Source organism: Podarcis vaucheri (genome assembly GCF_965113315.1).
Source record: "Podarcis vaucheri genome assembly, chromosome: 6".
In the NCBI taxonomy this organism is placed as follows: domain Eukaryota; kingdom Metazoa; phylum Chordata; class Lepidosauria; order Squamata; family Lacertidae; genus Podarcis; species Podarcis vaucheri.
Window position 1 is genome coordinate 98,623,305 of NC_138764.1, and position 16,796 is coordinate 98,640,100.

Here is a 16,796-nt window from a genome sequence, read left to right on the forward strand (position 1 = left end):
GCAGACAACTCAGAGCTCAAACCAAGTGCACTGCAAGTCAGGAGAACTGATTCCCTTCTTGGGAGGCCACCCAACATGGTGCCCTCTGGAAGCTGTCAAATTCCAGCTCCCTTCATCCATGACCATTGGCCATGCCAGCTGGGGCCAAATCACACCTAGAGGGCACTGCATTGGCTGCCCATGCGTCCCTCACTATCTGTTAGTGGATTAGGGCAGCGCTGACCAGCTGAGATATGGTAACTCCAAATACCTGACCCCCTCTGGTCCAAGGTGGTCCACCAAGCGATTCCGGAGAGCCAGTTCCATGTCAGTGTCTTGCTATAAAGCTTCAAGGTCAGCTGAACTAGACCCAGTCTGGGCATCTCATCACTGAGAACCATCAGCTGGAGGAGGCGGAGAGGGCAAAGGGTGAAGAAAGACCTATGAATAGAGAGAGGCCCTTTTCTCAGTCCTCTGGATCCCCTGGGAAACTCAACAAGCGTGCTGTACCTGGAATTGGATGTGGAAAGTGTACCTGAATGGAGCACAGCTGTAGGCAGCCTGAGGAAGAAACATTTACCTTGGGCCTGCCCATCAAAATCAAGTCCCAAGTGAAAGACTAGAGTGATGTCCACTGTTTTCAGGAACTCCTCTCACTGCGAGACTTTTGTGGGTCAGCCAAGAGTTTGTTTGGACCCTGTGTGAGAACCCAGTGGCTGTGAGGGAGGTTGTGTCAGAAGGAAAGTGACTTGATATCGATTGATATATAAACTTTGTATCTATGTAATATTTTCATACGTACGTAACTGTGTACAGTGGTACCTTGGTTCCCAAACTTAATCCATTCCGGAAGTCCGTTCCAAAACCAAGGCGCGCTTTCCCATAGAAAGTAATGCAAAACGGATTAATCCGTTCCAGACTTTTAAAAACAACCTCTAAAACAACTATTTAACATGGATTTTACAAGACCATTGATCAATAAAATGAAAGCAATAATCAATGTACTGTACTATAAAATAAATAAGACAGTACTGTAGGTGATAAAAAATTAAATTATTATTTTTTCTTACCTGCACTGATTATAGTCATTGTTTGGGTGAGGGGCTTTTATCCATTTCCACAATCACACGATCAATCAATCAATCAGTAGCTGAACTGGGTTCCACTCAGTCACAAAAACAAATTAACCCCAAAAGCCTCAAAAACAAAAACGCAAAATAAATAACAAAAGCACCAAAATTAATCCGTTCCAGAAGTCCGTTTGACTTCCAAAATGTTCAAAAACTAAGGTGCAGATTCTGATTGTTGCAGGCGCCCCGGAAACAATAGCCGACAGCCACATCGGATGTCCGAAAAACGTTCAAAAACCTGAACACTTACTTCCTGGTTTTGGCCGTTTGAGAACCAAGGTGTTTGAGAACCAAAGTATCACTGTATTTTTGTAATATTTTTGTTCATGTTGTCCGTTGTTGCTTCAGTTTTCTGTACATCACTTGGAGATATTTTTCAATATATTAAGTGGCATTAAATTAAATAATCAACTGACTAGCAGTCACTAGGTTTATCTCAATCAAGCTTCGTAACACCCTTGTGACGTTCAGAAGCAGTAAAGAGATTCAAAATCACCCATTTACTTTGTAGCTTTGGTGGGATTTGTAACTGAGTTCCCCCAGTCCAACTCTGAGATCCTCTCCATATCACCCTGACACTCCCATGTATTTTTACCAATTTTCAGTGCACAACCCCAATGAAAATGTATGTGTGTGTGCTTGCGCATGCCTGGTTTTGCAAGAAAATCATCATTTAGTTTCTGGAGCCTAGTGCTTGAAGGCGGGCACATAGTCCCTAGAGTCTGAGGAAAGGGATTAATCTCATCTCTCAATATCCTCCTCTTCATTCCATTATATTCTGGACAGATGCAATGTTGCCGGCTATCATTGCCAATGGGCCACACAGCAGTGAGCTAAATTCACCACTCTGCATGCCTACAAAGAGTTGCCAGCGCCGCTGTATCCTTACACCATTTATTTATGTGTTTTGTGAAATTGCAGGAGAGTGAAAATGAAGTCCCTGTGGCTATCTTTTGGAACTCCCTCTCTCTCCTCCCCTCCCACCTCCCTCCCTCTCTCACACACGTACGTCTCAGTCATTACTTTGTGTGATAGGTCTGTTTACTGAATCAGTCACAGATGAGGTCGGTATGAAGGGAAGGGGAAGAGTCCTTGGGGTTTACTGTGTTGCACTGTTTGATTCCACCCTGTATACACAGTAACACGAGTTAATTCAGAAGGAGGCAGAAGAGTCCATGAAGTCCGCCGGCGTCTGGGGAAAATAGTCGGAACATATAACACAGCTGCTGTTTGCTGCTGCACTGAGAGACGTGGTCTTTTGCTCTGCTAGAAATCGCCACTCCTCCAGCAGCCTTTTGGATATAGGTTGACGTCCCTCCCTCCTTTGAATACAGTGGTACCTCGGGTTACAGACGCTTCAGTTTACAGACACTTCAGGTTACAGACTCCGCAAACCCAGAATTAGTACCTCGGGTTAAGAACCTTGCTTCAGGATGAGAACAGAAATCGCATGGTGTCAGCGAGGCAGCAGTGGGAGGCCCCATTGGCTAAAGTGGTACCTCAGGCTAAGAACAGTTTCAGGTTAAGAACAGACCTTCGGAACGAATTAAGTTCTTAACCAGAGGTACCACTGTAGTTACTTAGGGAGGAAGATATGGCCCTAATCCTTTGGTGGGGGTGGTGCTTTTCTCTTGTGCAAGTCTCCTCAAACTGGGCAGGAGAGGCACAGTAGCATAACTGCTAATGACAATGACAATGATAATAAAAATGTTATTATTTTTTCCCCTACCCGTCTGACTGGGTTGCCCCAACGACTCTGAGCAGCTTCCAACACTTATAAAAACATAACAAAATGTGAAACATTAAAAACTTCCTGATTCAGGGCTGCCTTCAGATGTCTTCTAAAAGTTGTGTAGTTCTTAATCTCCTGAAATCTGATGGGAGGGCATTCCGTAGGGAAGGCGCCACTACCGAAAAGGCCCTCTGCTTGGTTCCCTGTAACTTCGCTTCTCGCAGTGAGGGAACTGCCAGAAGGCCCTTGGCACTGGACCTCAGTGTTCGGGCTGAATGATGGGGGTAGAGATGCTCCTTCAGGTATACAGAGCAGAGGCCGTTTAGGGCTTTAAAGGTCAGCACCAACACTTGTGCTGGAAAATGTACTGGGAGTCAATGTAGATCCTTTAAGGCCAGTGTTATATGGTCCCGGAGGCCTGATATCAGTCCCAGAGGTCTGATGTCCATCCCAAGTACAGTATGAGGTGGATATGCAGGCATACATTTGAGAAGGCTCAAGAGTCCAAAATGGTAATGTCACACTTCAGGGGTCCAAGCAAGGTCGGATTTAGGTTTGATGAGGCCCTAAGCTACCGAAGGTAATGGGGCCCTTTATATCAGGCATAGGCAAACTTGGCCCTCCAGATGTTTTGTGACTACAATTCCCATCATCCCGGACCACTGGTCCTGTTAGCTAGGGATGATGGGAGTTGTAGTCCCAAAACATCTGGAGGGCCGAGTCTGCCTTTGCCTGCTTTATATGTTCAGCTGTCCTTTGTCAACAACAAATTGTTGCTGTTTTTTGTGTTGAATATATGCTATATGGTAATTTATGGCCCTAATAGGTATCTAAAGCCATTTGCACATGTTGTCGTGCAACCAGTCCATGCAGAACGTAGGTAACCTATATATAGAAAAGAGCAAACTAGTGATATTTTAGGGAGCAGGCTAGCAGGCAGAGCCCATTACTTATATCACAGAAGCCTACACAACACAAAACACTGTTGCTGTATGTAGGTTTTATTTTATTTGTTTTTTATCTTATATTTTGGAAATGTACATCCAGGTGTTTTTTTTCCTTTAATTTTTTTTGGGGGGCCCAAGAGAGTGGGGCCCTAAGCTATTGCTTGTTTAGCTTATACGTAAATCTGGCACTGGGTCCAAGTGACCATTCTGTCAGCTCATTTCAGTGCTCAGCTGTGGACTGTCTGTTTTGCTTTCTCAGTTTTCCAACCTTAATTTTGCTACATTTCTGTTTTCCTTTTTTAAAAAAAGTCATTATGAATATTTGCCCACCTTTTAGTATTCATGCCTCCTATTATACTAATAAAAAAACCCCTTTAAACTGCTTAGTGGTTTGCTTATTTTTAAACAATCAAGTGGTATGTAAATTGTGTTCAATGTTTTTTAAATACCATTTTTCCTTATAGGCACATTTTGCAAGCAATTCTCTCTGTGCTTTTGTATGTTACTTTCACCAATATATGCATTTTAATGCACACATTTCCCTAATGTTCACATCTTTGTATGCATTACTTTGCTGGAGCATTGTGTTGCGTTGCAAAATTCAGGAAAGCACAAACTAGCTGTGTTTCAGTTTCCATATAGTTTCGAGATCTGAGAATGAAGTAGGGTTGCATTTAAATGTGAACCAAACTGAATTTCCCCCTCATGCCTAAACTACATGTGACTCTCATCATGTGCTTGCTACTGGGAACAGTGAGTTTGTGTCCAGTTCCTCTTACTCCTTCCCATAACTTTTGTCCTTTTCCTTTTTCAGGAAGGCTTGGGGTTGAGATGCTTGGAGCTGTTGCAACTCAGACTGAAAGCTTACATAAGAGTTATAGGCTCCAACCATTCCTGGTGTTCAGCCAGGCCATGACAGGGCAAGTGGTGGGCTGTTTGAATCCCCGTGACGGGGTGAGCTCCCGTTGCTCGGTCCCAGCTCCTGCCAACCTAGCAGTTCGAAAGCACGTCAAAGTGCAAGTGGATAAATAGGTACCGCTCCGGCGGGAAGGTAAATGGTGTTTCCATGCGCTGCTCTGGTTTCGCCAGAAGCGGCTTAGTCGTGGTGGCCACATGACCCGGAAAAACTGTCTGCGGACAAACGTTGGCTCCCTTGGCCAGTAAAGTGAGATGAGTGCCGCAACCCCAGAGTCATTCTCCAGGGGTCCTTTACCTTTACCTTTCCTCCTAAGAAGTCTCACACGTAGTTAACAAGGCCCTGATGCTTTTGCCTTGCTTGTCATCTTCTTTGCTTCTGTGGCCCTGGGCATGCCAAGTAGACAACCCAGCTCCTCAGCAAATGGTGCTGAGACCTCTGGTCCTGAGGTGATGATGTCTGGATCTGAACCTCCTCAGGATCACTGTTGGTGCAGAGATCTATTGAAGGACCTTTTGCACCTGCTCCTCCTCTGAGGTTCCAAGTCTGGTCAGAGCTGAACCCTGACCATAACTAACCCATTCCTCCATCTGTATTCTAGTGCTCTTTTAACACTCATATGTCAAGCCATCTTTATTCTTATTTTACTTTTGCCCTGTGAGAAAAATGCACACAGCTTTACTCTTCTTCCCAACTGCAAAACCCATGATGCAATGAGACTGTGAGTTAAACATCCAGGCATGAAAACACCCCAGAGCTGTCAGTGAACTAAGGCAGTGGCAAGCTCGAAGCAATGGAAATGCAAATTGAGATGGCGGAAATATGACTCTACGGATGGATTGGGCTCTTGCTCAGAGATTGCAGAACATAACACAAAACAGTTTTCTACTGGTGGCTTTCAAGGATGCCTAGCAAAAGCGCCATGTGTTTCCAAAGAAATAAAGACAGAATATGAACTATTGAAATGAAGATATAACTGAGGCATAATCAAGCTCAGGTCTAATGACTTCAGAGCACATCTTTCCAATGACTTCAGAAGATATCTTGTTAGCATGATTTCACTTTCTCTGTTGTACGGCTGCTTTGCCCATGATCTTTGCTTAGCTGCTTCCTTATTAATATGCATGCCGTAATGTCATTTGCTTTGCATTGCTTTGATGTTAATTCCTATGTTTTGGTGCAATGAGCTATTGTTATCCTCCTCTCCCTGGACCCAACTACATAATCAAAGAGCATCTATACTGAGGGAATAGCATTAATGGTAATTTCGCTTCCTTGTTCATGTATAAAATTCCAGAGCAGTAAAGGGAGTGAATTGTAAGTTTGCCTTAAACACAAATGTAAGATTACGAGACGTGGCATTAAAAGAAAAAGAAAGAAAAGAAAAATGGTTGCCCAAATGATTGTAGCCGAAATGATTTTCTCCCTGAAAATTCACTTCAAATTTCTCCTTGGCAAAATAAGGTGCTAAATATTCTTCAGACAAGTCTCAAAATGCATGACCTATTTGATTTCTGAGCTTGATACAATATAATATTAGGTATCAATACCTGATAGCTGACAACTGACATTTGACAGTGTTTCACAGTTGGCAGATCCACAACCTTAAATATCTCATAGCTTTCGATGGATGACATATTACTATAGCCAGTATTTGACAGAATTATATAGCAGACATGCAATGGCATTTAGAATCTGAAGACTGTCCTCAATCACAAATTCTTGAATATGCTTGAGTGCAATTCTAGGCATGTCTACTAATAAGCAAGAAGAAGAAGAAGGGTTTAGATTTGATATCCCACTTTCTCACAACAAACTCCTTTCCCTTCCTCCCCCACAACAAACACTCTGTGAGGTGAGTGGGGCTGAGAGACTTCAGAGAAGTGTGACCAGCCCAAGGTCACCCAGCAGCTGCATGTGGAGGAGCGGAGACGCGAACTCGGTTCCCCAGATTACGAGTCTACCGCTCTGAACCACTACACCACACTGGCTCTCAAGCAAGCCCAGTTGAATCCAGTGGGACTTACTCCCAGGTAAGTGGGTATAGGATTGTACCCATAATCAGTTCTTTCCTGACGTACTGCAGCTCACAACGGTCTACAACTTTCTAAGTAACATGAATATACCTGTAGAGCGAGAGCTCTTTGCTTTCTAAAGTTAAATTTATGCTTAATTTTAAAAGACCAATTATTGCCAAAGATTTATTAATCCATTGATGCACTGGAGGCAATTCTTCAGAGTTCATTTCTTCGCAATTAATATTTTCACTAGTGTTAGTAAATTAAAAAGTAACTTTATTTCATTCCTGGGTCGGATGGCTGTCGCCACATTGTGTGGCAGTAAATTCCACCAGCTAATTATAGGTTGTGTGAAAAAGTAGTTTCTTTTAACTATCCTGGATGGGCTGCAAATTAATGTCATAACCCAGAGACCCTGCATTGTGTCAGAAGAGCATGAGACTCTAGCTCTTTCTCTGGGGAAGGAACGGCCACAACCATCTCTAGGACTTTCTTAACCAGAGGTCACAGCCTTGCTGCACTCCTCAGACTCAGAGGAAGAATCTCCCACGCTACCTTGCTCTCCCTTGCCCCACATAACCCAAAGGCTGAATCAGGTGAGGGCCCTTTAACAGCTAGCCAGCTCTTCTGGGGAGGGAGGACTTAAGCATTATAGTTCAGACCATGTCTATATAAGGCTTTAGCTGGAGCTAGGGTCCTTGCCAAGACAACAGATTGCATAGATATTTCAGTAGATGCCTGGAGCTCTCCAAGGTCCTGAAGAGGCTTTCAGTGACCTCTTGATGGGACACTGCCGGCCTCCCTCTGTGAACCTTGAGCTCTTGTAGAACAGAACCAGTAACTTGTAGAATAACCCTGAGTTTGGCAAGTGATAGTCAACTAAGCTTTACTCAGAGTAGGTCCACTGAAACTAATGGACCTGAGTAAAACTTAGTTGACTACCACCTAGTGCTATGAAAGGAGGAGGAAGGGTATCTGTCTACCTTCTCTGACACAGTTCAGATGTAAATAGAGATAGGTGAATGTGTGCATTTTAGTTCCTCTCAGTTTCTTATTTATCCAAGCTTAAATTCAGTTTTCTGCATCCACATTTCTGCATCAGTGTGCATTTTTTTAAAAAAAGAAGTCCACACAAAAATACATTCACATTTGAGTATGCACTTCTCCTACGATAAACATTTTTCCGTACAATTTTACTAAATATTATACACATTTTTTCAAGCTTGGAAACTGTTTGACAGTATTGTGTGCTTCTTCTTCTTGTGGGGTAACACAGTCCTTATCAGCATTATTGCATACTTATAATGCAACTTTCCCCAATATAATCATTCAGACCGGATACTGAGGTCCACTTCCGAGGGTCTTCTGGCGATTCCCTCAATGCGAGAAGTAAAGTTACAGGGAACCAGACAGAGGGCGCCCTCCCTGTGGAACGCCCTGCCATCAGATGTCAGGGAGATAAAGAATTACAAAACTTTTAGAAAACATTTGAAAACAGCCCTGTTTAGGGAAGTTTTTAATATCTGACACTCTCTCTCTCTCTCTCTCTCTCTCTCTCTCTCTCTCTCTATATATATATATATATATATTGCTAGTAGCCGCCCAGAGTGGCTGGGGAAGCCCAGCCAGATGGGCGGAGTATGAACAATAAATTATTATTATTATTACATTTTAACTTACACATTTTTAGTATCTTTTTGGGTCGAAGAAGCACATCACAAAAGTTGGAGAAGTGCAAAATTGAAAGGACAGTGGCATTTTGGTCCTGGTGTCGTTTTGAGAAGTGCAAATGAAGTGGGTTTGCATTCTGATGTGACGTGGCTCAAATTCCTCCATTGCTAGATGCTTCCCAGAAATTTTTCTTTAGTTCACACAGCTTGTATCCACATCCAGCGCTGTTGAGGTACATGGAATGCTGGAGTCATCCCTTATCAAGAAGACAGGGCTTTTGCAGTCTTCTGATAATCCGGTAATCTCATAAAACCTTCTGATGTACATGCATTGTTGAATGACCTCACATTGCATCTTGAATCTTCTGGTCATTGCATTGCACAAGATCCCCCTGTGTTTGCATTCTGCTGCCCCGAGTATGAGGGGAGTACCTTCAGCAAATGAACAACCCTCTTCTAAGGAACATCCAGGCTGATGCTACTTGCATTGTTCTTTTTTTAATCCTCCTAAACTGCCTTTAGAACTTGTCATATGTCATAAGACACAGTCAGGGCCAGATTAAGGCAAGTTGAGGCTCTAAACAATGCCTAATTTAAGATGCCCCTATAGCATTATATTTAGAAAAGCCCATGTCATTCTGACAGAACGAACAATGAAAATAGAAATAACGAACTTTCACACTTGCAATCCAGCAAACTGCAAACTAACAATCTAAGCAAAAGGTAATAATGTAAAATTTAAGATTTAGGAATTTTGGTGGGTGGGTGGGATGGTAGCTAACAAATTCATTATGTCTATGCATGGACATTGGCTTTCACAATGAAATTTCTGCCTCCCTCCTGCATTGCACTAAATCTCTTCTGGGTTTTCCTCCAACCCACTGGAGCAGATTTGGGAAGGGCATGGATGTGCTCAGGGAGAGGACAATAGGCAAAAGTTTCCTTGTTCAAGTGTAATAATAATAATAATAATAATAATAATAATAATTAATTTATTTATTTGTACCCTGCCCATCTGGCTGGGTTTCCCCAGTCACTCTGGGAGGCTTTCAACAGAACATTAAAAACAGAATAAAACTTCAAACATTAAAAACTTCCCTAAACAGGGCTGCCTTCAGATGTCTTCTAAAAGTCAGATAGTTGTTTATTTCCTTGACATCTGACGGGAGGGCGTTCCACAGGGTGGGCGCCACTACTGAGAAGGCCCTCTGCCTGGTTCCTTGCACCGATGGGACAATTTAGTTGAACCCCACCCTCTGTACTAAGAGGCCCTCTCTTAATTTCAGGCACTGACCTGTAGCTTACTTTGCTGGTGTGTAAATCCAGCACTGGGCAAAGTATGTATTTAAAAAAGGGAGTATGAAATAAAGTCAACATGGACAGAAATGTCACATCACCCGAAACACAAGACTTCTACTGGCGTCCATTCACAACTGAGTGAAACAGTTAGTAATGAAGCCATGTGTCATGATGGGCGAATGGCAAGCCGCAGAGAATGAATGACCGGCTGTGTGGAAAAAGCTGCTGTGGAGAAGTAATTTAAATTAGTCCCCTTGCAGTGGCTATTTAATATGCAATGTCCCCTAGGTAAGCAGTACATGATCTGGCAAAGAACTCGATTATAAGGTGGGCTCCCAACATGGACATTTCTTAGAAAAGTTATTTTGGTTTGCGGAGGCTGTGCTGGGTCAATTCCAGGGCGAAGTATTGTGGTTTTTTTAATGTGTGTGTGTCAATACACGGTTGTGCATGCAACACACACACACACACACACACACACAGAGGCATGCTTGCTTTGAATAAAGAAGTGCCCTTAACTTCTTGGGTCGCCCCCCCCCCTTTGCTCTCTTTTGATTGTTGATTAACCAGAATTGTAAATCAGAGTAGGATTTATTCAGACCCTGTGTTTTATTTGATAAACGTCAAAGTATGTAAATACAGAGCTCTCCTTCCTACAGTCGCTGAAACAAATGGAAAAAACACATTTATTAGCATAGAGATGAGTTTAATCAAATCAGTGGCGAGTACAAATTAGCCACAGGAAATGTAATGAGCTGGGAATTAATTAGCAGCATAATGATAATAACTTCGCCTGCTGATTACCTTGCGGCCACGGCACTCCCCAAAGGCCTTTCTTGCGTTTCTCCAACAGCTGATCTTTTCTGTTGCAAGAGTCCCTGAACTGGAACACTATGGCCGACAGCTCCTGAGGAGCAGAGCGGAGAGATGGGAAAGGAGGAATAGAAGGAAGGAGGGAGGGAGGGAGGGAGAGGGGAGATTTGACGGGAAGAGGAGGTGCTGAAGAAAATTAATCCGTCCAGGCTTCACATTTGCAAGTCTTATGACTTTTTCTAGAGCTATCCTCATCTGAAAGAGCTGTATGCTGCCTCTCTGTGGGCAAGGGCTCGCCAGCGGCCCAGGGTTCAAATCCTGGGACTCTTGTTAACAGGCTGTAACCTGAGGGTATAGGGCAGTATAGAAATTTAATAAATAGAAATATTTTTTTTAAAAAAAATCGTACTCTTTACGGCACTATAAGTCATCTTGCACTGGGATGTCAGTTTCACTACAGCGCCATCATGCAGATGGAGAGGGTACTGCAGTTTTTATAGCCCAGCGGGATCAGGTGACCTGAGGAGCCAATCAGATCCCGTCTGCTGAGTCTGGCTTGGTTTCTTATGCTGAGTCGCTGCAAACATCACTTGCCGACGCATCCGCTCGCTTGCTCTGACAATGAGCTCCCCAAGGAAGCGGTCATTTCATTTGTAATTTAGAAGAACAGGGTAAAATGTGTGAGGAGCAGCACACAGTGTGACTAAGAAACCAAAAGCACCATCCAGCCACAGGCTTCCTCTTGCAGAGGACCATGGGCTGCTGGGATGGAAGCCGCCTCACACCAGTTCAATTAGTCCGTTTTCTTCCAACACTGCAAGCGACTCACTTGCCGTACCACTGGGGAACAGCAAAGACAGTGAGTCTGAAAACAATGCACCTCTGGAGCATTTGGACGATTAAACTGTCTGGCCAGGATGAAGGTGTCGGGCTTGATATCGGGTAGCACTTTTTCAAAGATGGACATTGCGTGAGACAGAAAACAAAAATTGGCCACTGCTGGGGTGAGAGGTGGGGTAGGATGTGCAAATTAACTGTTTTGACACCAGCAGTGTTGGAGAATGATGCGAGGTGGACAGAGAAAAGGCGAAGAATATTTGCTTTGGGGGTTTTTTTCCTCTTGATGTATGCTGGATATAGGACGCGGGTGGCGCTGTGGTCTAAACCACAGAGCATAGGACTTGCCGATCAGAAGGCCGGCGGTTCGAATCCCCGCGACGGGCTGAGCTCCTGTTGTTCAGTCCCTGCAGTTCAAAAGTACGTCAAAGTGCAAGTAGATAAATAGGTACCACTCCAGTGGGAAGGTAAACAGCGTTTCTGTGCACTGCTCTGGTTCGCCATGCTGGCCACATGACCCAGAAGCTGTATGCCGGCTCCCTCGGCCAATAAAGCGAGATGAGCGCCGCAACCCCAGAGTCATCCATGACTGGACCTAATGGTCAGGGGTCCCTTTACCTTTAACTATGCTGGATATATCACTGGACAAAGCACAATGTGCTCAAAACCAAGACATTAAATGCAGCCCTCCAGGTGATATTGGACTCCAAGTGCCATCAGCCCCAGCCAACTTAGCAAATAGTTGGGGATTGTGGGAATTGTAGTCTAGCAACATACAGTGGGCCACAACTTGCCCCCTCCACATGAATGCTTTGCATCATGTCTAAGGCGCAAAGACTACTCTGCTTGAATTTATTTGTCCATGTGCATTTTAATTTCATTTTTAAATGCTTTCCTTTCCCTTTCCCTTCTAAGATAAAATGCCCCATACAACTTGTGGATTTTAAATATGCAACACAGCTTAAAATGTCCGCAGCTCTCAGAAACAGCTCATTAATGCCGGGGTGATGATTCTCTGCAGGGAAGCCAATTGCTAAGGGGTGTCCTGAACCATGCAAGAGCGGTGCTTCCATTGAACAGCAAAGAAGTTCATCCTCCTTCATTGCAAATGGCTTATTTGCAGGGAAGCTGCTTGAAAGGGAGTGCTCTATCTGGCAGGATCGGCGCCTCTACAGAGGCATTGATCTTGCTTCTTGCAAGCTGCTTCCCTAAGGAAGTCAGATTATCCTCCACCAGGGCCAGGGCCTTCTCAGTGATGGCTCCGACCTGGTGGAATGCTCTGCCCCATGAGACCAGGGCCCTGCAGGATTTAACTTCCTTCCGCAGGGCCTGTAAGACAGAGCTATTCCGCCTGGCTTTCTATTTGAACTTAGCCTGATCTTTTATTCCCCTTCCTTCCCTCCCCCCCTTTTTACGAAGATTACCCGCTCTGGGATCCCACAGCTAATTCTCCCCTGGTCTCCTTGCTGGCTTAAATAGGACTAACTTTGCCAGCTAGCCCTGGTGATCATCTAATGTTTATTGGATGGATTTTCCCTCCCCCTAAATTTATTTTTGAATTCTAAATTTATTGTTATTCATGTCTTATACTGTATTTTATGCTGTTTTTTGTTGCATCAATTAAGTGTTTTAAATTTGTTGTTAGCCACCCTGAGCCCGGTTTTCTGAACTGGGAAGGGCGGGGTATAAATAAAAAAATATTATTATTATTATTATTCTCTCAGCAAGGAGAGTCAGGCAGCAGAAGATTCTCTTGGCAAAGCTCTGGGCCTTTTTGTAGGATTTTCTGCCCAATGCCTGCCTCTCCTTCCTGCCTGATGCCTCACTCCTGAGAGCCACAGATGGCTCTGGGCCACCCAACATGACCTGCAATGATCCATGGCTTTCTGCACCTGAGTCATCCAATGCCCGAGTTTCTCTGAATTTGTCAGATTTGGCTCAGGTCTCAACTGAATCTATTGCTCAGCCCTAACAGCTATAGTGCTGACATAAATGAATGCCAGAGGGCTGCAATATCTGAGACCAGAATGTGTTCTGTTTTAGTCCAAGGTCACTTGATTGTCTGAGATTTTTTTAGAATATGGCAGGTTTTGCCTCATACAATTTCCCCGTCAAAGCCTTTTCTTTTCAGAACTGGGCTGTTCCCATGGAAAATGCGCCCCAGTTTATTCTAATTGGGGTTACTTATATCAGTCCTCGGAGGATGATTGATTAAGTGCTCTGATCGTAACTGTGAAGCAAGCAGCGGGAGTTTGTGTAAAAAAAAGAGAGAGGGCTTGGAAGTCTTGCTGGATAAATTATTCTGATGAAATCTGACCTATTATAAATCTAGTTTTACTTCCCTGTGGTGAAGGCTTGGTTGGGTAATGCGCAGTCTCTATTCTAACACTGCAGAGGTGAAACAGGTGTCGGATTTGATATTTCCTTTAGGACACAAGCTCTTTTACTAAACAGCAACCAAGGGAATCCTGTCCTGGATCGGGACCATAGTGTGGGGGCAGGGGTTTTTGTAACTGTTTCTTCCTTCTTCAGCCTTGATCTGGACGCTCACAGAAATACAACTGCTATTTACCGTATTTTTCGCTCTATAACACGCACCCGACCATAACACGCACGTAGTTTTTAGAGGAGGAAAATCCGTAGGCATGCCACCCGTAGGCATTCCCTCCATAACACGCACAGACATTTTCCCTTACTTTCTAGGAGGAAAAAAGTGAGTGTTATGGTGCAAAAAATACGGTACATCAGGAAGAACGTCTCCATCAAAACCAATGGGAGCTTTTCTCCCAGGGCAAACAGCAGCTGTACATGTGTATGTGTAGATCAGGATAAGGACCATGTTGGGAACAAAGGATTAGAGTGCCCCCTCCATGCTATTTACCTGTCCTGATCCACAAGGACCAGTCACACCCTGAATGCTATGCCTAAGATTAACATGGGTCAGCAATACAAGGGAGCAGGCTGCAGCAGACTCTGAATCAAAAGTGGAGACGCTATATGTACTTTCCCTTGTTTGCTTGATTTGTAACACAGTAAAATATTTAATAAAAACTAATTAAAAGCAAAAGCAAAAAAACGAAGTACAGAAAAATGTAAAAATAAAAAAATTCCTTCCTGTAGCACCTTAAAGTGCATGCACACTTCTTCAGATACACAGATACACATTGTGTATCTGAAGAAGTGTGCATGTACACGAAAGCTTATACCAAGAACTAACTTAGTTGGTCTTTAAGGTGCTACAGGAAGGAATTTTTTTATTTTGACTATGGCAGACCAACACGGCTACCTATCTGTAACTAGAAAAATGTAAGTAATAGTACCACTCTTCTAAACCACAGAGCCTAGGGCTTGCCGATCGGAAGGTTGGTGGCTCAAATCCCCGTCTGGGGTTGAGACGCTTGGAGCTGTTGCAGCTCAGACTGAAAGCTTACATAAGAGTTTTAGGCTCCAACCATTCCTGGTGTTCAGCCAGGCCCTGACAGGGCAACTGGTTGGTGGTTCGAATCCCCACAATGGGGTGAGCTCCCGTTGCTTGGTCCCTGCTCCTGCCAACCTATCAGTTCGAAAGCACGTCACAAAGTGCAAGTAGATAAATAGGTACCGCTCTGGCGGGAAGGTAAACGGCATTTCTGTGCACTGCTCTGGTTTCGCCAGAAGCGGCTTAGTCATGCTGGCCACATGACATGGAAAAACTGTCTGCGGACAAACATCGGCTCCCTCGGCCAGTAAAGCAAGATGAGCGCCGCAACCCCAGAGTCGTCCGCGACTGGACCTAACGGTCAGGGGTATCTTTACCTTTACCTTTATTCTGCCTTGGTGAAACCCCACTTAGATTACTGTATCCAATTCTGGGCACACCAGTTTGAGAAGAAATTAAATAAAAAAAATTCCTAAGAGACCAACTATGTTTGTTATTGGTATGCGCTTTCGTGTGCTTGCACACTTCTTCAGATACATCGTGCAGGCACATGAAAGCTCATACCAATAACAAACTTAGTTGGTCCCTAAGGTGCAACCGGAAGGAATTTTTTAAATTTTGTTTCAACTACGGCAGACCACGACGGCTACCTAACTGTAACCAGTTTGAGAAGGATATTTATAAAATGGAGCATGTACAGAGAAGGGATCAAGTTAGAAGAAAGGTAATTCCAACTAAACATTAGGAAGAACTTTGTGACAGTAAGAGCTGTTCAACAGTGGAAAAGACTCCCTCAGAAACTTTTGGACTCCTCTTCCTTGGCGGTTTTTAAGCAGAGGTTGGATGACCATATCTGTCAAGAATCTTTTAGTTGAGATTCCTGCATTGCAGGGGGTTGGATAACCCTGGAGGTAACTTCCAACTTACAGTTCTGTGATTCTATGACCTTCAGTGCTTATTGCTTTTTTTAAAAAAAGTAATATTTATTGAACACTTAAACATAGATTACAAAAACCAGAAAAAACCACAAAAACAAGAAAATACAAAGCAAAACACATAAAAATACACAATACAAAAGAGGAAAAAAATAGTTAACAAAATAGAAAAAAACCGAAAATCCCCAAAAAGCAAAACAGAAGAAAGATTAATATTTTCATATCCTATACTTCATTCCCTAGTTTCTTGACCTCCTCACACCTCCCTTTTTGTATTCCAGTTCAAATATTTAGTTCAGCAAATCCTTACCCACTATCGCTTAACCTTACTCAGCATCTTAACCTATATTAAAAATACATTTTTCCTCATTATCAGGCTATATTTACATATTCTTATTAATCTTTTTACCAACACCGCTTAATTTCCATCCAACGTCTCAGTGCTTATTGCTTTTAAAGCCAGGTTTCTAGCCCTCATGATCAGAGGTCAATATTATTTCATTTGATTCCGTTATCCCTTCACATAGCCCAAAAGGAGTCCCAAGGTGATAACCTCCCTATCTTAGGGTTGTTAGGTAGGTTTGCAGGTAGGTGGGCAATGCCAAGCACCAGAGGCTTACTTTGTAGGATTTCTGGTGGGCACAGCTTTCTGGAAAGAGAGGGAGCAACAGACGCCCAAGACAACGGAAGCTGGGAAAGCACTAAGTGTTAATGATGCCGCGCAGTTCTAATAGGGCGCTAATGGTGCCACATCGCAAAGCCTTGCCACTTCTGCTCTGTTTGTGCCTGCAGATCAGCTGGTAATTACAGAGTAATTACTCTGAGACATGCACTCTGCTTTCAAAGACAGGAAAAGCCATGTAATGTTCTTGTCCTCTGCACTGTGCTCAGGATGTAATGCAACAACAGCCAAAAGGCAGAAACTTTGCAAAAAAGAAAACAAGGAAAGGGAAGGGAAGGAAGGGAAGCAATAAAGGAAGAGGAAGAGGAAGAGGAAAGATGTTTATTATTAAGTGTGCTTTTATTTGAACCTTAGACTCTTTCCACCATCCCCCACCATCCAATCAGCACATAAATTGCATGGCTACCGTTATGGCACATT

The 16,796-nt window shown here is 43.6% G+C and overlaps 1 long non-coding RNA gene across 1 annotated transcript in view; it reads right to left on the minus strand.

Moving 5' to 3' along the window:
* The window catches only part of LOC309534398, a 59,075-nt gene extending 48,444 nt beyond the window's left edge, over positions 1-10,631 (minus strand). Inside the window, exon 1 of the long non-coding RNA XR_014220678.1 lies at positions 10,496-10,631. This is a non-coding gene — a long non-coding RNA (uncharacterized lncRNA). The remainder of the gene's footprint in view (positions 1-10,495) is intronic.
* Between the last annotated feature and the right edge of the window lie 6,165 nt (positions 10,632-16,796).